Raw genomic sequence first — 26233 nt, forward strand, 5'->3', positions numbered from 1 at the left:
ATTTAGTGTTTGGCTTGATGGACTATAATGTTGTTCTGTGTATAATCAGAATATAGCCCACATATAGAGTGCACATGACAACTGACTTGCCCTTGAGCTCACTAATGGTATTGCAACTGAGTGGGGGGTGGGCGAACGAATAATTCTAAATTCATGTACCATCACTTTAAATAAGCGCCTCTCAATGCAGAGAGCATGCTCAATGAGGCCATTGCAGTGTCCCCGCAGGTTCTTCAGCAGATTCTGCTGCAAGGAGTCTGACTCCTGCACTTGAGGGAACTGGACAGAGTTAACAGCAATTTCCCAGTGCCGTAAGAGCTCTTGCTGCCCTAGTAGTAAGTTGCACTGGGATATGTTTCATACTGGTGGCGTTGCCATAAATGTTAGATCACTGAACTGTTAGGGATTTTGAAAATCCAAGCATCACACTATGAACAGGTGTAACAAATGAACATAACACCCATTCAGCAGGAGAGTGGTAAGCTTGTAGTATATTTATCTGTGTGTTGCATTTAGGAGCATGCTGTCACAAATATATTACTAAAGCATGGTGTGGTAGCCACTGACATTTACAGACAACACATGTATATTTTCGATTTACCTTATTCCACCTAGAGTTATCGATTGGGGTGAAATAACAAAACTCATAATGAGGGCTCTAACGAGACATTTATGTGGTTTCCTGAGTACATTTTTAAGGCACACTTTGCTTCCTTTGGACACCATAAACACTTTCCATTTGCTCGCTAACTGGTTTGATATTCAAGTAGGTTAACTAACAAATTTATTGCTGACACATGGTTTCAGCATTCCGCATAGTCACCATTGGTAGATCTTAGGCATGCATATTTTTTTTTAAAAATGCATGACATTGAAGCAGACTGTAGAACACCCACTGGACTGTGAGGTGTTTTTAGGAATAGAGGCTTGGGTATACTTTGTTCTGTCAGCAAGGCCGGCTTTAGGGCAGTGCGACCCCTGCAGCCATACCGGGCGATGACCTGTGGGAAGGGGGGTGCTGTCCTCAGAAGGGCACTGTGTTTAGCAATAATGTATGACTGGAGAGATGAGGGGCACATTTTCCTAGTGGTAGTGAGAGAATCCAAGGAGGTGGTCATTGAGGTGGGGGAGCCAAAAATTATTGCTGCACCAGGTGACAACAACGCAAAAGCCGGCCCTGTCTGTCAGCTAGGAAAGAATAAAACCTTGACCGAACAACACCGATATTGCATGTTAAGTGCTAGCAGAGAACGTTGGCAGCTACAATAAAATGAAAGCTGTGACATGGCTGTTTTTGGCCTTCATGTGTTTATCAGTACTGAGAAGTTACTTGGCCCCTCCTTCCCAGTCTAGTGCACCCATAAGGCTCCTAAAGGACTTATGTCACTATGATGAATAGCTACTATTCATACAAGCAGTTTAACTCTGGCTAGAAAAAACACACAATCAGGCTAAAGTTATGTTGTTTTTTTAGATTCTAAGAATGTCATTTTTAAGAGCTGCATTACATGAGCCTTGTCTCTGAGAAGAATATGAATCTTTACTGTGGTCATAATTGATTACCTCTGTTTGATACACTTTTTCCAGACTGATAGGTCAATCTTTTCATTTTTCCTTTTGGATTTGACTGTTAAATAATACCGGAAAACAGTTACAAAAATACTAAAAAAAACAGGTGTATTCTGCAAAAATATTCTTCGATAAAATGGCTTTGCAACCGGCTCCCACAACAATACTAATCCGGTTGTAGCTACCTATCAAATTTTATAAATACCTCCACCTGAGTATGGCCTACACCATTAGGAAATAAATGGAAGATATTTAAAAACTACAACGCAAGAGAAGTAGTTGAGAACTCACACCCGGAGACAAGCACATTTTAAGGGCATAGGTTCCATTTTGGGTGCACAATGTTAATATTGTGTCAAAAATATTGTCAGTCACAAATATCATAAAAAAATATTGTGATGCCAAAAATATAGTAGTACAGAATGCTACAGAAAAGAATATCACAGTGATATTTCTTTGATATTGTTTATTAAATATAGTTTTATACGATATTTATTTTGTGTTATTTTACAAAGCTTTATAATTTTGTGTGTTTTCAGGTTTTGTGTCATTGTTAGTTGTATGCAATATTTTAGTAGCTGTTTTATTGGTTCAGTAATATTATTAAAGTGTTGTTTTTGAGTTTATTTTACACTTTTTAAATAGTGACAGGTTGTTGGGTTTGTAGGCGAGTAGGGTGTAAAGATATTTTAATATATCTTTTGATTTTTATACTTTTTACAGTTTGGTACATTTAATTGGTTCTGTAGGGTAATAGTTATGTAAATTATATTTTACATCATTTAATTCATATTTTTTAAAAGTGCTATGTAATTTTGTTTCAATTGGTTAATTAGATTATAAGTTATATCATTTTTTATTGATTAATCAATTAATGTTTGTCAACTAATATTTTTTTATATTTGTATTGGATAATTACGCTGTTCATTATGCTCACTATTGTATTGATTTCCTTTATTTAAAATAATTTAAATGTGTTATATCATTTTTTTAAATAGTTACTATTTTTGAATTATGATTTATTTGTTGTGATTATTTTAATTTCTTTGGTATCATTATTTGTACTCTACGGGAGTAGGGTCGGAAACTTTGTCAATGTAAATTCTTTTAGTGTTTTCAATTGGTACATACTTTTTACATCAGGATTGTTTTAATACTTTTTTGTATTTACTTAAGTACATTTTAGGAGTAATTTGGTATTTATAGAGTTTTTAAATTTATGAATATTTTATTTGATTTTACATATCAATTTTTAAGGTTGTGATGTTTTACAAATATTTTATAATAATTATTATACACATTTGTGCCATGGACTACAATAGGCACATCCACAATGACAGACAAACAACCCTTACTAAAGGATACATTTGTTACACATACATTTTGCACTGGGAAAAACGTTGGTCGATGTAGCTGGACGATATGCATTTTATATTAAGCTATGAGGCATTTAGGAAGTCCAAAGGGGCAATCAAGCCCAATTCTAAGCTCCAATTGTAATATCGATGGTCATTTACCTCTGGTGGCTAGGGGTATTTCTTTTACTGGACACAAATTGATAAGAAAGTACAGCATATCAGCGCTAGAGAGGTTAGTGAAGTACAGCTTTCTATGAAGACACATGAAAATCCCTTTCTAAAAAGAGATTTTTGCAATGTCTTTAACATTATCATACTTAAATGGGAAGTGACTATAAAGTTACACTATGTCCTCCTCCCCAATGAATACAAAAAACAACTCCGTCTCGTTTTTTGCTGGTTAGATATCGGCCTTAATAGGCTTTAGGCACCACCTCCCTCTCCCAGGAAGTAGATATATTGTTATGCTGTCACCAAATTGTCCACAGTCCTGATCCACAGTCCCACTTTAATACACAGGTGAGCACTGTTTTCTTTAATGTGTGGCTGTGTAGTCCCAAGAACCAGTCATAATTATTACAGAGCGGCTGTGTTTTGCTGCTCTCCAGTATAGTGCACCACACAAAAGCATGAGGAGGATTCTTATGGCACCTTCCTGAAATGGTAAAAGTTACAAACTCAATCCACCATTCAACAATTGGCTAAAGACATCATCCACAAAGTAAACAGCAGACAAGGGGGTGGTATAGCCAGAAAGTTGGCCATCGGTGAGAACGGGGAGAGCTTGCTCTGCCTGTTTTAAGCGTGGGTAGTTGGAATTCGGATTGCCCAAATCAACCTCATGGCACTCATGACCTGCACTAACAGCCAAACGTCACTCCTCAACTCCCTCCCCCCAGCACTGTTACCTGCCACTTTAGGACAATTTGTAAGTTGGGGTGTGTGAAATCCACGTAATTTTCTTTCGACAAAATTTCAAGAAAATTACGCGGAATTACGAGAAGGGAAAATCTTTCATTTAGCCCTACATTTTAGTCTGATATGCCTCCACATACATTTTTGATGAAAGGACACATTAGGTTCTAACGTTTAGGTGAAAAGCACAGTAGCTATCCATTTTCTGGTTGAATGCGTTGTTCATTCACCCTAGCGCTATAACTCTGCTGTGATCGGCAGCTTAATTACATGAGATGGCGTAAGCGTGGAATTTTAGGAATTGTGCCTAACAAGCACAGATCAAAATACCAAATTACACAAATGTTGCTGCCATTTAAAAAAGCAAAGGTGACAACCTCTGGGTGGTTATGCAGGGGCAGTAACCTTATCAGAAATAATGGGAGGGCCTTTCCTGCTCAGGAACACTTCAGCCCACAGGGAGGCCAAGGTAGGTTTTCATGCCTGAAAGGGAGTAACTCAGAAAGAAAGAGAGGCTAAGAAGCAGGCCACACAATTACTTTGGAAGGTGGTATGCTTTGTTTACTGATCTCACCACCGAGAGAACTCATCACACTGGTGATTTGTTCTGGAGAGTTGTTATAATTTCAGATTCTACATGACACATGGTGCTACTCTGTGCTGAAATTTCTGTGTCCACTGCCTTTCTCTTTGAGGCCAATGCTAGATTGGAAGCTAAACAAGAGAAGGACTTAGGATCCTACCAGACCAGAGAGTTACCTAAGTGGGAGACAGGGTTTCTTCCTCAGTGGAAAGTGACCAAAGCTGTTGTACCATAGCACTGGCAGTCGTTCTCCAGTGTGTTGGCTGGTACAATGATTTTATTGACTTTGCCTGGGCTTAAGACTATCATAGATATGGCATCAAAACCTGCTCTGTAGTTGGAGAGGCATATGACACTGACGGGCATATTACTCTGGTTCTCTGATCTGCCACAGGTAAGCGACACATTTAAAAAGTGTTCAGTGGGCAGTTAGTGAAGTGTGGAGAACCCTAAATCAAGACTGGTAACATAAGAGGTGAAAACAAAGAGGCAGGTGGGTGGATATGGCAGCACTGGACTTGGGGCTGTGGCCCTCAAGAGCCAAAAAAAACATTAGAGCCTCAGTGCTGCAGGAGCGGAAAAACTTGTCATTAATAATGTCAGTTCAACTTATAACTTACAGTTGAGGTATCCAACTCTGCACCAAAATCTTTCTCTCTGCAACGGATCTTTGACACTGTTTTAGAATGAAGCATCAATAGAAAACATCTCAACGGACATCATCAATAGAGTCATTTAATTCAGTCAATGATGAGAGTTTTGGATCAGTTCAAAAACCTTTATTTTTCGATAAGAGTTTAGTATTTGCTTGTCTTTTTATTCAATTTAGTAAATCAGATAAATCTGTTTACAGAAACATCAGTCAAATAAATTACAGTGTGTTCAATAAAGGAAAATAATCCCTGTTCTCCTCTAAGCAGATTCTAACCTACCAGAACCCATACAGAATAATTTTGAAAAAGAGCAAGATTTAAAGGTGCATTGAAATAGAATCAGATTGAAGTCAAACTCCTCATGAAGAGTAGTTCCAGAAACTCGCCTGAGCCTCTTCTCTCAAATCAGCTTTTGCAAACAGTTGCTGTAGCAACTGTTCAGAGTTAGGCTAAGACAAATAGTCACAGCAGTAGCCATAACTGTTAAAAAAAATAGACACACACAAAGTAGTAGGTGATATAGATCACGGTCAGCAGTAGCTCACAGCGAATAGGGTAAAAAGTGCTGTGAGAGAAAGGGATAGTCGCAGAGGAATTACCTGGACCAGACTGGACTGCCCTAATGTTACCTACTAGCAAGTATGTCATAAAACACAAAAAACATATGTAACAATCCATGCTGGTGCTAGGTCATCTTCAGCCAATGAGGAGGGTTCGCCCAATGGCCTGCTTCGTCTTCCTTCATTCCCACAGTTAACCTATAAAGTTGGCAAGGGCCTATCTACAAGTGTCCACTTAGTTGCCAACTATTCATGTGCATTAGCTATTCAGTATTCTACCGCATAAAGATGAACTATTCTAAAGACAGAAACATTCTGGTTCTAACCTACAATATTATTTTATGAGATTCACATCTTCATGTAAGCATTATTTTTGTAATACACTATGCAGCATTGTGAGTATGTGGCAGCTAAAGAAGAAATACCTTTTTAAAGTCAGCACATATTTCATAGATGACATGGTTATACAAGTCAAGTGTGAATCATTTATCAAATCATATTGCATAATTCAGCATTAATTTATTAAAGAATTGTTTTTACTAAAAGAAAGCGGAAGAGGCCCAGTAGTGTAATTAGAGTAGCAATGAGGGCTTACTGTGAAAATCATGCTACACGCTAATTTTGCATGTTTAACAAAAGGCACATTTTCCTCTGTTTCATTCCATTAAGCATGTTGGTGTTATATCTAGTGTAAATGATGGCATTTATTTAAGCTAAATTCTTCTACTCTATCAATCCCCCATCTGATGGTTATCTTAGCCACCACACAAATTCTTTCCGCATGTGAGTTAGTTTTAGAGTGCACATCCATCATCTGTTGAGTAATGGCTCCTCCTTTTCTAACCTCTAAATTTCAGTGACTTCATGTAATCATCTTCATGATTTCACTCAAACATAAATCGTTTTTATACAACTTTCTTTGTATCCTTTCCTGTCTTTTGCTTAAAACACATCTTCAGCTCACAATCAAAACATAAAGAAATATTAGACAAAGCCCTATAATTATCATTTGCATTAGAATAGCTTTTAAAATACCCTTTCCTTCCATTGAAAACCAATTTCTGATGGTGTAAACTCCTTTCCCAAAATTTTCAAAAACACTTGGGGGCATATTCACAAAGGAAAGGAGAAGCGTGGAATTACGCAAATATTGCTAACACCACACTTTTCCATTCTGAAAAAGTAGGGATGCACTGTATTCACAAGAATGCAGCACACCTCTGCATTTCCCTTAGTGCTGGCCCTGAGTTAAGCTGTCTAGCTCCAATGCAGGCACCCTTGCACTATAGTGCAAGGGTGTCTGCGTTGGGGAAATGATTGTTTATGTGCAGGAAGGTACCCCTACCTCCACATAAACAATCTTTAAAAGCCATTTTGTAACTTCTATGTGTGCTGCTTAATGCAACACACATAGAAGTTGCAAAACTGCATTTTTTTTTTAAATGATTGCTTATGTGCAGGAAGGGGGACCTTTGGCACATAAACAATCGTAGGACATTTGCTCTTTCTATGTGTGCTGCACAAGGCAGCACACATGGAAACAGCAAAACCAATGAGAAATAGAGCCTTTCTCTCTGTTTTGCCTGTTTCAGACCAGGTTTTCCCCGGTCTTAATTGTGGCGCTGCCTCCTATTTAAGCTGCCCTTGTATATAGGAGGCAGCTTCAAAGTCAATGGGTGTTGCAGTGGAACGCCCACCACAACACCCATTGCTCTCCCCTTTCACGCTAAATACAGTGTGAAAGGGTGCCTTATTTACAAGGCAGCGTTAAGCCACGTATAGTGACATCTAAGCAATCATGTTCAATTTCATCACAGACAGCATCATTTACAAAAGTGAAGGATTAAGCACATTACATCTCTTGAGAACTACATCGTCACAGGACTGAATAGTCTGCTCATACTTGGTCAAATGATTATGTATTAGGTACTGTTTTTTCATGTTTGAGCATATTAGCTCCAGAGAATGTGGGACCAGAACAGTTAAGAGGTAACCCATCAGTAATTTCTTGCTCTCTTCCATAATAGTACTCAACGTGGCATCCGCTTTTAGGCAACCACGAAGACCTGCAGCTATGGGAGAAAGAGTAGAAGATAAGTATGCCACAGGCTTTCAGGCCTCTCTGTATATCTATGTCAGCACTGAGAGAGAGTACCCCTCTATCTCACTGCAAAATAGTATGAATTATTTTGAATAATCAGGTATTCCTAGTGCCAAGTGCCAAGTGCCTAGTGTCAAGTGCCAAGTGCCTAGTGCCAAGTGCCAAGGCACGAGACATTTTGCCTTTCAACTGTGGGAACGCTTTTGATCTGACACCTTCCTGCATGTTAACCAAAGAAAAGGTTTTGCCTTTAAAGAAAAGTTTGGTATCCACTGCGTACAGTAGCCAACCATTCTCAAAAACATCCTGACTTTCTTTTTGAGTACACAGTGGATTCATCTGTAAGATTGCTTCCACTCTCTCTGGTGACACCTTTCTAGCTCCTTTCGCAATGGTCTAGCCCAGATACTGAACTTCTTTCTTCAAACAATTAGTGCCTCGCCCATGTAAACATCCTTCTTCTGCATAGACCGGGTGGGGATGTAAATTATCACTCCTACCTTGGATATGTCCAATAACATAAACAGAAAGGTCTGGATGTATTCTTATTACTTAAAAATAAATCACACAGGACCAAATCATTCACCAACAAAAATAGTGAAAGATAGAGAGAGTACCTCACGGTAGAACAACCCGAGGGGGTTCCCGGTCAATAATTCCCGGTATACCCACTTCTCATCATCGGCGACTCTCCCTATTTGTGAAAAGACAAACGTGCACTCAACAGGAAAGTGGTGCGGACGTGAGAATAGTGAGAAAATGAAGACAAAGCACAAATAGTGTTTAACATAAAAAGGTGTACAAATACACGTAACGAAACCCCATGTAAACCACACCAAAAAACAAATCAAATGGGTGGTGGTGCTTTGCTTGCTGATACCGTTTTATTCTGATGCAGCAAAGCACTACCAATTAAAATTGGTTACTATTATACCAACACAGATTATCTCCTCAAGCCGACATGTTTCATCGCTCCTTCTTGTGGTGATTTCATCAGGGCAACTGAGGGGTTTGTTATTCTCAAGCTTTTCACATTAAAAATGGACATGTGTAAAACAAAAACAGGCTCAGGGCATGATTCAAGTCCCTCATCCAAGGGGCACTACTAATACAGCATATATAGACACACAGTTTAAGCCTGCCTTACCTGGAGTGCGCTATGTCAGCACATACCAGCGTCACTCCTCAGGACTCTGTGCCAAGTGTTCACGTGTCCGTGACCGTGACCTGGATAATTCACAGTCACCTATTTGAGTTAAAAAGACACAACAACAGCGTTTTCAGAATCCCCACATGTATGCACATGCAGATCCTGTCTAGCACTGACCAGGGGTTTACGCCCTTTCCTGAAGACACTAGCGTATTCCATCTAAATTGCTCCGTGAATGCTGTCTGGCGATAAGATATATAAACCACCAAACATATCACCCCTTGTTGTCCTTACCATTGGCCATCACCGCACTTTAATACTACTCGGACAGCCTCTATTCACTCGAGCTTTCTCATGTTTAAGACGACGTGGAGTCATAAAAACATATGCCCACCCATTCCCTTTCGTAATGTCAAAAGACTCCGTATTTGTACCAACACTGGGAAAGAAAGGCATATATGGCGTGGCAAAAGTCCCCGCACTCATTCACTCGGTCAAACACACAATCTTACTCAAGCCGCGTCCCTCCGGCGCTTCCGACGGTCCACAAGCACGGACTGATTGTCGGAAAGGAAGTAACCAGCGAGAGCGGAGCCCCGCCCCTCACGTTTACGTGTGGCGGCCATCTTGGAATGGGTTCGTTTCAACAGTTAAGGTGGCATATTCTTTGTCTGGACACGGTGAGCAGAGTGTGAACCTGGTGTGAAAAAATAATGAAAATTTTTTTTTTGAAAAGCAGTGGCACCCAATCCCAATGTAAGTAGACCTGCACGATGATGCTGAAAACGAGGCATACGTCACGGGGGAGGAAGAGAGATACGAGGCAACAGTGTCACGGGGCTCAAGGATGAAGTGGAAAGCGTATGACAGAGCCCTGTCAGCGCCTACTGATCTTATTCCACTCAATATTTTCGTTGAGTCCCTCCCGGTCTGCCCGTTCCAAATATATCCACTTGGCCTCCTTTTTCGCCAAGATATTCTCCAAATTGTGCGAATCGCCCACTACCTTTTCAAGGACAGTCCACTTCAGGTCCCTAGGGTCATGTCCTGATGTGTTAAAATGTTGTACCAGCCGCGTGGTCAACTTCTTAGCGCGGATGGTGCTTAGATGTTCCTGCACACGTATTTTTATTTTCCGGGTAGTTCGGCCAATATAATAGAGACCGCAGCTGCACGTCAGTCTATAAATGACATGTGTCGTATTGCAGTTGCTGAATCTATTAAGAAACCATGTCCTACCACCACGTAGAGTTACCATCTTGGTGGCCTCTGTGAGCCCACAAACAGAACAGTTTCCACAAGGATAGTGTCCAGCTGGTACAGTGCTGGTATTAGCTATGTCCCTATTGCGTGTATGGACCAATTTATCTCGTAAATTAGGGGCTCTCCTAAAGGCAAATCGCGGCATGGGCATCCTGTTTTCCATTGTGTCAAGAATGGACCAGTTCTTCCGAATAATCTGTCTAATTTTACTCGATAAGGGATGAAAGGTGGTCACTACTGGTAAGCACACTTGCTTCTCTTTTCTGTTACGCTCCAGTAGGGCTTCTCTCGGAGTGTTCAAAGCCCTCTTCCGTGCATGTCTGATGACTTTGGCTGGGTAGTCTCGCTGTTGTAACCTGTTCACAAGTTCAGAGGACTGCTCAAGAAAAGTTTCTGTGGAGGAACAATTCCTGCGGTAACGCAGAAATTGTCCCACCGGAAGATTGTCACGTAACGACCTCGGATGGAACGAATGGTAATGGAGGAGGGAATTCCTATCCGTGGCCTTGTGATGGACACTAGTGACCAGCTTGGAATCTGTTGCAGTGATGTCTATGTCCAGATACACCGCAGAAGCATTGCTAATGGACCAAGTAAACCGCAGGCTGGGGTCCACCTGGTTCAGCCATTGTAGGAATGTATTGAGCCGGTCCCCTGTACCCGTCCAGATACAGAGGACGTCGTCAATATAGCGCCTCCACAGGGAGATATTATCTCTGTAGGGATTAGACTCATGGAGGACCACATTCTTCTCCACCTGACCCACATAAATGCAGGCCAGGCTCGGAGCAAATGTGGCCCCCATGGAAGTTCCAGAGGTCTGCAAGTATATTTGTCCCTGGTACTCAAAGAAATTTCTCGTGAGTGCCAACTCAATACATTGCATGACGAAGGTTTGGGGTGTGTCATAAAACCACTCCATCGACCCCAGGGCCCGTGCTGCTGCCACCAGCGTGGCGTCCTGGGGGATGCTGGTGTACAATGACTCGATGTCAATTGTAACCAGTAATTGGTTGGCAGGGTCAAAGGATATGTCTTTCAAGATATTCAAGATGTCAGTCGTATCTTGTACATAAGACTCTTGGGTGACCACCACCTCTCTCAGAAAGAAATCGGCAAACTGGGAGAGGGGTTCCAAGATGGATTGAATCCCTGAGACGATTGGGCGTCCAGGGGGCGGGCGTTGGGGTTTATGGATCTTTGGCAAGATGTAGAATGCCGGCACCCTCGGGTTACTGTTGATGATAAAATCCGCTTCTTTGGGTGAGATCCATTTATTTGCGACGGCATCTGCAACCAACTGCTTGATGGTTTTAGCAAGTTCAGGTGTGGGGTCCCGCGTAAGAGGATGATAATTTGTATGGACACCCAACAGTTTCAGTATTTCCGTCTCGTAGTCGGTAGTGTTGAGTACTACTACGGCCCCGCCTTTATCGGCCGGCTTGATGGTAATAGCCAAGTTTTTTTGTAAAGTCCCAACCGCCCGCCATTCTGTCTTCGTCATATTATGACTCAGTTTTTGTCCAGTAGTTTGTTCCAGGGATTCAATTTCCTGGATGACTCGTTGTTCGAATACAGCCACCTCAGGTCCCAAAAGTGATGTGGGCGGGCAAAAAGTAGATGGCCTATGTAGGTTGGTGTTAAAGAGGGAAAGTGGCGTACTCTCCTTATGCTCAAAGAACTTATGGAGTTTTATTTTCCTCATCATTTCAGATACCTCAGTTCTACATAGAAAAGGGTCATGGCTGGGTGTCGGAACATAACCGAGTCCTTTGTTTAACACAGTCCTTTCAATAGGTGATAGTTCGTAAGGTGATAAGTTTACTACTATATCGTTGACCACCGTGGGAGGTAGAATGTTTATTTCCCTTAATTGCGGAATGTGTTGGCCCTGCTCCGTGTGATGCGGGGGGAGAATGTTTGCCATGTTTGCTGTGTCCCCCTGCCTCGCCCTTGCGGTTGACCTCTGCCCCCCCCGAGACCCTCTCTGGGGCTGACCTAAAAAAGACCTGAGTAGTGCTCCCAAGTCCTCGTCAGATCTGCTATGAGGTGCAAAATTGACCCTGTTGTTTATTGGCGCTGTTTGGCGAGCTGGGCCCTCTTCGTCCTCGCTGCTCGTATTATCAAACCGACAGTTGTTTGGGGTTCGTCTGTTGCTCCCTTGTCCCCTGTTGCCTCCTCTCTGATGGAACTGTCCCCTCCTCTGGTATGGTTGATTCCTAGCTTGCTCTAGTGGTCTGTCATAGTATTCATCCTCTGTGTAAGGGAAGGCCCAAGTGTGGGTATATCGTTCAAGGTTCTTTTTAAGGCCTTTGATTTTTTGATTGAGCATGTATGTTCTGTATTCAGCCAAATCTGCCTGTATGCGTGCTAACTGATCTTTAGCGTCGGTGAGGGCCTGATTGTTCTTAAGGCTGTCCTCTAGCTCCAAGATTTCTATGAGTAGAGCCTCACTCAGCCGTTTAGCCGTGTTGATTATTAAAATCAACCAATCTCGGGTGCATTTGTTCGCAATGCAACTCCAATCCACCCGAAATTGTTTGTCCTCGAGGAAGATCTTGGGCTCGAGTCGGACTATCAAGCTTGGGGGAGAGGCGCCTGCCCGGAGATACTCAGTCATGAGCGCTCCATGTAAAGCCACGCGAATTTGGCGTTTCTTCAGCACGCTCAATTTTTCCCACTCTTCCCTGGCTGTTCCCTCGGTGCTGAGGGGAGCATCTGGTAATAGTGAGGGACCGGCTAGAATAAGGGCAATCTGCTCGTCAGAGAAGGCAAGGCAATTCATCCCTATAACACAGATCTGGTGCTGAAGTGTCTCCGTTACAATGATATTTACAAAAACTGTGTGCCAAATAGCTGCTGCAAAAGTGACAATAATTTAAAAAAAAAAAGGGGTCAATTCAGTGAACCATTTCGTTAGAAAAAGGGGAGAACCCTCACGGCTGAGCCGCCGTACTAAATCTGCATTAATAAGAGGGGTGTAGGGGGATGGGAATGTGCGAGGCAGCCCCCCACTCAAAAAGTCTTCAAACAATTAGTGCCTCGCCCATGTAAACATCCTTCTTCTGCATAGACCGGGTGGGGATGTAAATTATCACTCCTACCTTGGATATGTCCAATAACATAAACAAAAAGGTCTGGATGTATTCTTATTACTTAAAAATAAATCACACAGGGCCAAATCATTCACCAACAAAAATAGTGAAAGATAGAGAGAGTACCTCACGGTAGAACAACCCGAGGGGGTTCCCGGTCAATAATTCCCGGTATACCCACTTCTCATCATCGGCGACTCTCTCTATTTGTGAAAAGACAAACGTGCACTCAACAGGAAAGTGGTGCGGACGTGAGAATAGTGAGAAAATGAAGACAAAGCACAAATAGTGTTCAACATAAAAAGGTGTACAAATACACGTAACGAAACCCCATGTAAACCACACCAAAAAACAAATCAAATGGGTGGTGGTGCTTTGCTTGCTGATACCGTTTTATTCTGATGCAGCAAAGCACTACCAATTAAAATTGGTTACTATTATACCAACACAGATTATCTCCTCAAGCCGACATGTTTCATCGCTCCTTCTTGTGGCGAACTTCTTTCTGACAGTACTGCAGCTTTCCTGGAGACACTTTGTATCACCTCTTAGCTAGGTGATTCAATAAGGCAATGTTGTTGCATATACAAGCTTCTTGTGTTTCTGATGCTACAAGCAAGCCATCAGTATATTGCACAAGGGTTGATTTGCTTGGCATTTGTAAGGTCTTCAGATTTCCTTTCAGAATCTGCTTGAAAATGTATGGACTCTCTGTATACCCTTGTGTGACACAACACCATGCTAATACTTTCAGTTGGAACATGAAGGAAAAAATATATTGACTTTCTTCGTGCGGAGGCACTGAGAGGAAAGCTTGACATAAATCAGTGACTGTAAATCACTCTGCAGTACATAGGATCTGAAAATATATTGTGGCTAGATTCTGTACCACAGGACAATGGAGGGCAACTATTTCAATCAGTTTCCTTAGGTTCTGCACTATTTTGTACTTTCCAATGGGCTTCTGCAAATCCATATTTGGAGTTACATCGACTTCCTATCAATTCCCTCAAAATTCCTTTCTGTAACATGTCTTCTATGACTGGTGGTATTCCTGCAATAGCCTCTGGCGTCAAATGGTAAAGGGGTGTTCTGGGAAACACTGTTTGCTTTTACAGTGTTTCAGATTGGTTCTACACGTTTTATAAGTCCGATATCCTTCTCTGTGAGATCTCAAACTTCGTCATTCACTGTTTCTTGTAAATCATCAGGTAATTCTTCAATTGTCAATAAAGGGAACACTCTTGTCTCGTTTTGCTGTCTCATCATTTTAAAATCTACCTCCTCATCATGGGCCTGAAAAGCAACCCCATCCGGTGTGTAGTAAATAGTGCAAAATAATTTGAACAGCAAATCTCTCACTAGTAAATTTACAGGGCTAGAGTCACAGACAACAAACTGGTGTTTTTCTTCAAATGAACCTATCATTACTGGGACCATTTTTGAAAGAGGATTCATGAACTGTTTATTTGTTACAACTACAACTTAGATAGATTTCCCTGCGAGAGGTAGATCTGGAACCTCCACTGTTCTAACTGCGGATCTGGTAGCACCTCTATCAATGAAAAATTATACGGAATGGCCATATACTTCAGCATCCACATAAGGACCACTCTGGTCCACCTCTAAGACTGCACCAAGTGCACAATCTTCCTCCCCTCTCAGGCCCCTTCATTGGAAATAATGAGAATCTGAACCACCAATTTAAAAAAAGGGATATTGCTGTAAAACAATCGGATATTGAAATTGTGACATGGACTTTTGGAAAGAGGTTGTATTCATTTTTGGCAGTCGATATAAAAATCTAACCAAGGGTTTCCCATATTTTAGGAGCTCATTTGGACCTGTGGGGCGGGCATCATTGGGACCTGACCTTACACAGGCATTTGCATATGCTGTCACATGTTACATTTGCATCCCTTTTGGCATCTGTACATTTCCACCAATATTATTAGAATTATATCTACATTCTCTTTTCCAGTGTCCAATGTTATGGCACATGTAACAGGGAGTAATCTTTTTCATAGCAGCAACATCTACTCCCAAATTTGTGTCCACAGGAACACGTCTACCCATAGCTTGAGACAGATTAAGTCCTCCTTGAAAACCAAGCTGTGGAACTGCAACTCCTCGTATATTACTGTGATGTCCTGTAAAAGGATTCTGAAAACCTTTCTGAGCCAACTTCATTTGTGCCAACATAAACTTTTCTTTATTTTTAATCTTCTTCTACCTCATGTTTTACTCGTCACTGCGGTATTTAGCATATCTCAAGATTTCATTGAGCAACTTGTTCTGCCAACAGATCATGCTTTGAGTAATATGTGTACAGATCTCTTGTTTCAATCCTAAAACAAACTGTGACACAAAACTCCCCATATCCTTTTTTCCAGGATTCTCTCGTCCACTCTGCTGCTGAAACACCTGTAACAATCGTGCATAATATTCATGTACTGTTTCTTTTGGCTCTTTTAATTTTAATCCAATCCAAATCTCTTGGTGGCTATCTGCCTTTCAGAAAAGTAATCCTTGCCTCATACTTCTCAAACACTATAGGAGATGGTGCATTTGTCTTAGTCTACCTCACAGGTCCCTCTTTCAGTCATTGAACCGCAATCTTATTTTCAGCCCATAAATTAGCAGATACCACAATGTCAAAAAAGTTACTCAACTCTGCTTACAACACCTTTGAAATCTTTCTGAATCATTCCACTGGTGCATACCATTGCACTGGTTTGTCTCTCAATTTCGGAAAATTGTTTGTAACTACAGCCAAATCACCTCTCATCCAAGGGGCATGCACATGCATTTGTCCTGCTGTATATCTGAGTGGATATGCTGTTGTTTCTCCCTCACTTCTCTCATCTTGCTTCCCTGCTATAGCTGCTTCTCTCTTTTCTCCCATGCTTCTTCCCCCATTTAATTTCTAGTTTCTCAGTCGCATTCCATTTGTAAATGCATTTGACTAATTTCATAAAGTAAACACAATCCCAAAACTCTCATGTTCTCTAATGCAGGATCATCCAATTGGACCCTATAGCTTCTCTGTAAATGGACATTTTTAACAAAATCAATCTCGTATTTCTGAGCCAATCCTGGCAATGTCTCATGCATTAAAGTTTCTTTTTGTGTAATCTCCTTCCACTGGTAAATTAGTTATTTTCTTCGGTATTGCTCAATATGTTCCAATTTTAATCATCCCCTTATTATTTTTTCTAATTCCATCTATAATTGAGTAACATTTAAAGGCTTTTCCCTGGCCTCTCCTGTACCTGTGTGCTTTCTATTTTCTTAGTTCATGCTGCTTCTTCTAACCAAGCTGGCATATAACCCTCTCAAATAGCATTTATGTCACTAAGAGTAATAGAGGCTGTGAAGACTAATGCCCCTCCATTGATTAGTGCTTGTACTGTCTGTGGGAGTCCCCACAAACCAATCTAAGAATTCTGTGAAGTCGGGACAAACCCTGTCATAGGTATACCTCCAGTGGCTTGATGAACTTCTGACCTTAAATCCATATTTGAAGGAGCATTTGCAATGACTCTGGGCAATAGCTGTGCATTTACAGGTATCATTTGAGCTGTGGTATGTACTCCAGGTGCTTTAGTCACATTTGGAACTGCAACCTGTGGTCAAGCCACCACTGGTGGGATAACTTGGAGTATCTGTACAGGTCTTTCAATCTGTGCTAAATCTGACTCTATAGGAGCAGTTACGCTGTGGCACTCATTCCAGCACTTGATTCACTGTGATCAGTAAGGGTTGTACATGGCTTTTTCACTTCCCTTCTTAACTGCTTTCCTAGTAGGAGCTGGGTTTAATCTTGTTCCCTCTATGATAGCCTATCTCCCCCTACACTGTTCTTCATCCCATCGAGAAAGCGCATAAATTTGCACCTCACATTTTGTCTTTCTCTGGAATTTTTCCTTCTCCTTCTCCTTGCGACATTTTCCTATTCCCATACACCGAGAGCTTCACATTGAGTGGTTCTAGGTGAGGCTTCATCTCACACAAATTTCCTTTCAAAATATCATGAATTCTGGTATTAAATGTCCAGTATCTAGGAAAGCCCAATGCACCTTATTACTCAGTCATTCTGCTCCATTGGCGAAGTCAAGAACAAGTATGCAACTCATACTTAGTTGTCATAAAATGTGCAGGTGTAACTTCTGGTGGTGCTTCTTCACTTTTCCATACCAGAAAAATAACATCCCCCATTGCTAAACTCTAACATTCTTTACAGCATTTCATTTTTGCAAAGCAAAGAGAGACAAGGCAAATTTCAATCAAATATTATTGTTTTGTTCCGTATACGTCAAATTGCAATAAACTAATCCAATTAAGACTACTAGATTTCCAATTTTTGTTGTCAAACAAAAATACATTATTCACTTTCTTGTAACCCAAATTCAGTGTGACACCTTGACATCACAAACCAATTCGAGGGTGGAAGCATGCCAAACAACTTTTCTCTGTTGCGTATCAATGGGGGGACCCAGAAGCCTACCAGAGCCGGGTTAGTAGTTCAGTACAATAGACGGTGGTCAGGCAGCATAGAAACATAGTAAATACACATAGTTATTGACATCCAAATTCCAAGTATTTCTGAGTTAACAATCTCAAATTTATTGTGCTATTTATTGCATCAGTTTCCATGAGTCAGTACTTAATATGCACAAATATTTACAGAGTGGTGCTCAGGATAGTGGAAAGGGAGGAAGGGGTGTGGGTGGTCCTTAAGGGTTTGTGAGGGTAGCGGACACGGACAAAGTGGTGTGACATATGTTCATCACATAAACATTATAATCATAATCCGCCCTAAACAATGGGTCACATGTTCCAAAAAATACATAGTTCAATAGGAACACCATAATTTGTATACAATTGTCCCAGCTTGTACTCTTGTGGGTGTATGTCGACGTTTTGACCCCATACGATAAAAACTAGGTGAGTCCAGCCTTGGGGGGGGTCTTCATCAGGACTGCTGCAGAGCACCTACTCTGGTCAGCTAAGTACTTGAAGCTGGACAAAATGGAGGGTGGGGGCTCAGCCGAGCTCCTACTCATGGTTTGTGCGGCCTAGTATGCTCGTCGCGCTCATTGATGGTAGGTCGGGTCGATCACTGTCATCTAGGATATAAATCAGTACGGGATAGCAGAGCAGCCGTCTCTGTGTCCAGCCTTTCTCAGCGCAAAAACAATATGATGTATGATCTCATTCAATGCAGCAGTTCAACCTCCTTTACAGTATCTCTCGCATTCACACTACTTCAACAATAAACTTTAAACTCCTTCTTTGCTTCTACTAAAGAAATAACAGTATTAGAATAACTCATGAGTATTTTCCACAACCACAAGTGAAATCTCGACCAACGTGAAATCCCCCCAAATCAATGCAGCTTCACCCATTTGCACAATTAGGTTTCACTAACACTGATCAATTTTAATCAATCTCAACAATGCTTAGTTTTTCTATGCCAAAGGTATAGGTGATGGTGCCTCACACACTACACCTTATCCTGCAAACACGTATTCTATTCAAATTTATGTATGTATCCCAAGATCTTTCGACTACAATGAGTCTGAATTCTACAATCGCTTTTCATCAACAGCTTCTTAGTACTTCTTTTCACTCACTCATTCATTACCAAAACACGACTGTCTAAACCAAAATGCAATTGCCATATACAACACATCGCCCTATTAATACTCACACTTTCAAACCGCAACTGCCTTCTAGTACTGCCTTGTCAGACCTTCAAGTTCTGGAAATTGGATTCAGGAATCTGGAATGTTATTCTAACTTGGGAATTATTTTATAGCTCCTGTGGGGGGCAGGGTTATAGTAGCAGTACCCCCTCCTCACATATTGCCTGGTATTTGATGTAACTTTGACTGAAGTGTACTGGGACCCTGCTAACCAGGTCACCAGTACCAGTGCTCTTTCCCTAAAAGTGTTCAATTGTTTCCCCCAATGTTCAATCCCTTCGGTACCCTCTGAAAGTCCTATGTAAATGGTAACCCTGGTACCTGGAGCCTGAGGTACTAAAGAGGGTCTCTAAGGGCAGCAGCACAAATTGTGCCACCCTTAGGGACCCCTAACGAAGCACATACAAGGCTGCCATTCCAGGCTGCGTGTCATGGTGCAGACAAAAGTGAAAACATGACATGTCGCACATCCTTGTGTGACTTGCCCACTAACACTGCAAGTGATATTTGGGTTCACTGACAGAATATGATGTAAAAAATATAGATGTAAAAAATATTGATGACAAAATACAGAATGAAAAAAAATCGACTCCCTATACTTAAACAGGTATGTACAAAAATATCGAAAAAAATATTGATGTAAAAAATATAGTTGTACAAAACATTGATTTTTATATATAAAAGAAAATAAATTAATAAATATTAAATATATTAAATAACAAAATTAATTAAAAAAAATAAAGTAGATTTCAAATACATGTTAACAAATATAACAAATAAACTTAATTAAAACAAGTTAAACACACATACATAATAATTGATATCTATGAATCTTTACTTTAGAACAATTAATACATTATTTGTTTTAGTTTATTTTATAATTTTAAAATTATACAAAAATGTACACACACGCACACACATATATATGACCAAGCTCCTTCGTGGAGCGAAACGCGTCATGCGAGGACACTTGTTTCTTTATGTTTAAATAAATTTACCACACTGCTTGCACCGTGAATTTAGTTGGTGGTCCGTGATTCAAAGGAGTCTGAACGAGGTCTGCACCTGGTCTTTGCCCGTCATGTATCTGTATCTGGGGGTCAGGAATTTGCTGCATATTTTATATATATATATATATATATATATATATATATATATATATATATATATATATATATATATATATATATGCACGAAAACTCCTCCACGCCGCTTCCAATCCCACATGGACCAGCGAGGCGTTTACACAGGAGACGGACCACAGGATCAGTTACAGGCTTCTTTATTTTAGCAGTACAGCTGCAAAAAGTGCATTACGCGTTTCGGGCTAGGCAAGCCCTTGCTCACATGCAACGATTGTTTGTAACTTTTTTGTTTTTATAATGCTCAGTGACTTGCCAATCCCAGCCCCCTGATCAAATCATGTGATCATAGACATAAACAACATCATAAATGTTGTAGTTCTTACTGTGCAAATACGCAAAAGGATATAAATAACAATATCAAAATAGGATAAACCTTTGTCACCTTCAATTATTACCGGATAAATCCAAGAAGATAAAAATAGAATAAAGAAACTATTTACAATGAATTCCTTTTTTTTATATCTTGCGAGCACCACATATTAAAAGAGGACTAGCATGGGAAGGTGCATTCCAAAGTGATATTTACAGTGCAAAACAATCCATGTCTAAAGTGCAGAAATAAGTTTACTAACATGTGTCAACATTTGAGAATAAAGTGCTACAGTCAATGGTAGAACTACCTGTATAGAAATATTAACTTCATGCTTAAATGAACAATTTAGAAAAAATCACATTTTGTCAAAATATTAAAGCATGATAAACGTCATTTCATATTAAATTCAGAGTTCATCCTAAAAGACTGATAAAAAAAAACCTGTGGCTAAAACAAGTGTTAAAAACGATCTTGTGAAAGGGAGAAAAAACAGGATATTTAATATATTTACACAAATTGAGAGAGTAGAGGAAATGTCAGTATACCGCTCCTGGCTAACAGGGAACCTGACTAGCCAGAGAAAGAAGAGACTAGATAAATTATGTAACCGTATAGAGTCAATATATATGTGTTCATTGTATTTATCATTTCATATCCCCCCAGGCAACAGGGAACCTGACTACCTGGGGACCTAGAACACGTATATCAAGAAAGAATCAGATTGGCCTATGAATACAGTGAGTCATGTTATAAGAACGTGTGCAGATTCTCGGTATTGTTAAGGCCGTTAGGTCATTTGCTGTCATACTCAAGGATCATGCTGGACTCCAATTGTCTTAGTTTGAGCTCTCTGTTTCCACCTCTACGTAATTTCGGAACTGCTCCCACTACATAATACTTTAAGCAATTGACATCCCTGTTGTGTTTTGCTTCAAAGTGGCGAGCCACTGGATAGGAAGGGTCACTGTGTAAGATGGCTCTTAAATGTTGTAATATCCGGACGTGCACCTGTTGTTTAGTGCTCCCAATATAACTGAGACCACAGGTGCACGTCAGGACATACACAGCAAATTCCGTTTTGCAGGTATGGTTCCCTACAATGGGAATCTCTTCTAAGCTGAATGGGGTACAGTAATGGGTCTTATTTATGCCGAACTTGCAGGCGCGACAACTCGAGCATTTGCGGAAGCCGGCTGCTGGTGCTAGCCAGTTCGGTTTCTGTTTTAATTCTGGACTTGGTTGGTCCAGAATTGCTCCCATGTTGCGTGCTCTGCGGAAAGTTACAGTCGGTTTAGGTGGTAAGATAAGACGTTGTCTGTAAGAACAATAGGCCAATTTTTATTAATAATCTTTCTGATGGTATTTTCTTGGTCACTGAAAGCTGTGATAAATCTGGGACATGTATTGGTGTCTGCCGAGTGATTTTGTTCTTCAGTGTTATTTCTTGCTAATGGGTCTGGGAAGAGACTTGCATGGGTTATATATATATACCAATAACATAAAATTTATTTTAAAAACCCTGGTCTTAAGTTGGCGATATGAGGAGAAATGCTGCCTTGTGCAGCACACATGGAAAATGCAAAATGCAAAATGCCATGGTTTGTTTATGTACAGGAAGGTATCCCTTCCTGTACATAAACAAACCTTTTTTTTTAAATATAACCCTGAGTGTAGAGAGACTGTTGCCTCCTTTGCGTGCTAAAGGAAGGGAGACCTACATCTGTCTAAAAGTCATAGACTTTCTCCTACTGTTTTCTCTCACAACTGTTCATATGGGAGAGTGAAAAATTATTATTTTTGACCGAGACTTTATTCCAGGGTAAAGGGAGGAGGGGAAGATGCCCAATTAATGTGAGTAGATCAATGGTGTCACTTGGTGCTCCATCATTATGGCTGAGCCTGTGCAATGTTTGTTGGTTCTTACCTATCCTTTCCAAACAAACAAATAGCGGTCTGTTATCACCACGTACAACATTATATGAGCATCGTCTTTCAAAAATGGCTTTGGAGGGGACTTCTTTGGAGATCTTGTTTTTCTATAGAGCGCACTGTCCAGTGTTTACCCTTTGATCACGTTATCCAGGGCTCACAGAGATATGACAGTCTCATTAATGGGCTGATGGATGAATGGTTGTGCTTTGAGTAAACTAATAAAACGACCGAGCAGACAAAATTATTTCACTATCACTGTGAAGCTAATAAGTGACTGAGATAATTTTGACTTGTTTTCATATAACACCTTTATTCATTAAATTTTACACTGAACGTTTTTGTGCATGTATTACCCAATATTACCCAGGACTCACTTCATTGACCTTGGAATGATGACAGGCTGATTTGACATGGTCAGTATACGAACCATAAACTTGCCCATCACACAGATTTGAACAGTGGGTGCACAATGCGCTGAGCTTTACTGCACACCAGATGCAGGGTTTCAACGGTAAACTCTAACATTAGGGTCATAAGGAAAAAGCATTGGACCAATCACTTATGTACCAGATAATTCAGAGATATTATTTTTTATCAATGTTTTTATATCATAACAAGATTCAATTTAGCTGGTTTCCTGCACTTCTCATCACTGCTTGTGAGTTAAACTGTGAGATCAGCAACGGGCATTGCTTCTTTTTTGACAGTGAATAGCTGCTTCTGTGTTTTAGGTTCTCTGCTTTAGCGTTATAAGACTTCAATTGTTCCTTTTCTATGTTTTCAATAGGTTCCTCAGTAGGACACACAACATGACACTACTTGTGAAAAAAGAAAATGAACAGTGGCAAGGCTTCTCCTGCGCACAAAGTAACTCAAGTGTTCCCCTAAATTAAATACAGTCAACTATTACAGTGTGCTCCAAGGACAGGGACTGCCACTCATATCCCCAGAAACCCAATCCTATAGAGAAAATTGCAAAATGTCCTGAGCACAACTCCACATGTAACACTAAGAAGTCCAGTCAATCTTCTTTATCCACGGCAATTTTATTCTTGTTGTTCAATAAAATCTTCTGTTAATCACAAATGACTTTCTCCAGATCACATATAGCCAACACGTGTTTCGTCAGTTCTGAGGCCTCCGCATCTCTGACTTCATCAGGGCTAATCGAATATCCATCCGCAGTTAAATTACAAAGTTCACCGTAGTTCAAGATCAAAATATTTCCATACAGCAAAAGTGTTCCACGTTAGTTTTCATGTAGTCCTCATTCAGGACGAAAGGTTAACAGAATATGTAGTCTGTTACCCGAGCAGCAGAGAGTACTCCGCACCCGAAACGACCAGAGTTGTGATCCTACTTGTGATAACTGAGGGGTCTAAGGTTGTTCATAACTGCTCAAACTCACTTCCTAGAAATATTCCAAGTTATTTTCTTTGGCAGTTACCAAATAAACTAGTTTGTCTTCATCTTCTCTAAGTTACTTCAGCAGAATGGCCACTGCTGCCTTTTTATTTTCACTTTCGCAGTGACTAGGCTTAGTTTAGTCTTGCTTCTTCTACCACAGCCTCCAAAAATAATTTACATTCCTCTTCTTCTATGTTACTCCTTGTCAACTCCAGTTGACTCTTTGTCAACTCTCTGGGTTAAGGAGGGCTGGTGGAATATAATGTTGTATTTTGCTGACCAAAAATAATACTTGAGTCTCTGCTAATCTCCAGTGACATATCCTTGTTCTTTGATCTGTTGCAAAATCTTTTTGGTACTATGAATAACTCCTCTATCAAACTTTAGTGTCTGATATCATTTAAAGGGGCAGTCTTGATAATGTTTAATTCAACACAGTGCAGCAACCAAATTTGCTATTTGGCACAAGGACTAAAACAGCGCAGTATGATCTGTACTAAGGGACATATTTATCATTACGTGACACAGTGCAGGAAGCCTCCTTGCTGCGCTGCATGACAGGGAAGTGCAGAAATGCGCTTTATTTAACAGAATGTGGTGCATCTCTGCCTACCGCTGGCGCACAATGTGCTGCCGAGCACAAGTGCAGACACCCCTGCACCATGGTGCAAGGGTGTCTGCTTTATGAACAGGATTGTTTTTGTGCAGGAAGGGGCACCTTCCTGCACAAAAACAATCCCCTGAGGCATTTTCCTCTTTCTGTGTGTGCTGCACAATGCAAAGTGGAAATAATGGAAGAAATCCACATATTTCTCCTCGTTTTGCCTCCACTGGGGTGCATTCCCAAGTCTGCCACTTATAGTAAATCTGTAGATGTGTCCAATTCATGGGTGTTGCATGGGAACACCCATGCATCACCCGTGGAAGCCAAGGTGGCCTTGAATGGCTTGATAAACTGCACTTAAGGGCTGCGTCGCTTTTGCACTCCACTGCATGGTGCAAAAGCAACGCAACACTTTGATAAATATATCCCTAAGTTTGGTCTGCTGCTGACTTTCCCTGCTCTGGTCCTCTTAAAACCTGCCTTGCTTGTCACCCAACCTCTCTGTCAGAGTCAAAAGTAGATTTTGTCTTGACAGACCACTATTTGTGAGGCAGGCTTTTGCAATCACGTGCAATCTATTTGCATCCCAACGCCCTTCTCTAGCTGGTGTTTCAGCTGCTGAATCGTGACAAAAAAGAGCATTCGCTGCTTACTACCTTATCATAAAGATTTTTTTTCCATGAGTACCATTGGTTTACAAGGAAAAGTAAGCACAGCTCATTGGCTGGAAAGCCAATCAAAGTGAAAAAACTGAGCCCGTTTTTTTGTCTATAGTTGCATCACCACTTTCACAGTTGTATTTCTAGAGTTTTTACAGATATTTTGTGTTCTATGGAGCATTGTTTACGTGCTTGTACATCCAAATCTTTTTTACTATCACATATATTTTACAGTCATCAGAAAATTTGGTTTCTGTTGTTGAGAAGGCTTGCTGTAACTCATTGCCCCCTCTCCAACTCTCCTTACCACTCTCCAATGCATGCACTGACCCCACCAGATCCAACAGGATCATCCACTCAAACGTATTCAACATTTTCTAGATCTTTTTGGGTGTATGTAAGGTCATACGCATACATGCAACATTTTAGAACAGGAAAGAGGGAGATTTGGAAATTTTTATTTCCTTTGACTTCTAAGGAAGAAGAGGCAATTTCAGGTGGAAGACAGCTAAAATCAAGTCACTTTTTGCTTAAAAAAAGTAGAGCCTCTACCTGAATCGGGTCTATTGCAATGGTATGTTATGTTATCTGCATTTATAGAGCGCATGGCTGGCCCAGCAATGGGGAGTCCCAGCGCTAGATCAGATAGAAGTGAACAGAGAGGCAGTTCTGCTAAAGTTTGGAGAAGAGCCGCGTCTTAATAATTTTTCTGAAAGCCCTATGGTCTTGCATGCCGCGGGCAGCAAATGGGATGGAATTCCAAAGGGCAGGTTCCAATGCCCTGAATGAGTGCCCCCCTGCTCTTGTCTTGTGCACCCACAGGGCACAGGACAGGTGGAGATCTGCGAAGCTCAAGACTTGGGTCGGAACATACGCCAAGCATAGCTCGCTCAGCTTTTGGAGACCCAGGCAATGCAAGATCTTGTGTGTGGTGCATAGTCTTAAAGTGGCCTCTCAGTTCTATAGGCAACCCGTGGAGCGGCCAAAGGAGGTTGGAGGCATGGCAATGTCTAGGTAGCGTAAAGAGCATGCGGACAGCTGCATTCTGTGCCCGTTGAAGTCTTTAGCTACAGCTTTGGTGGCTCCAAGTAGTAGCCCATTACAGTAGTCTAGTAATGCCAACACGGTGGATTGGACAATCACCTGTCGGATGGGTGTGTCAAAGAATCCCAAAATGGGTTTCAGGCCACATTAGAAACTGAAACAAGTGCCTGCCAG

Source organism: Lissotriton helveticus, chromosome 6 (genome assembly GCF_964261635.1).
Source record: "Lissotriton helveticus chromosome 6, aLisHel1.1, whole genome shotgun sequence".
NCBI lineage: Eukaryota > Metazoa > Chordata > Amphibia > Caudata > Salamandridae > Lissotriton > Lissotriton helveticus.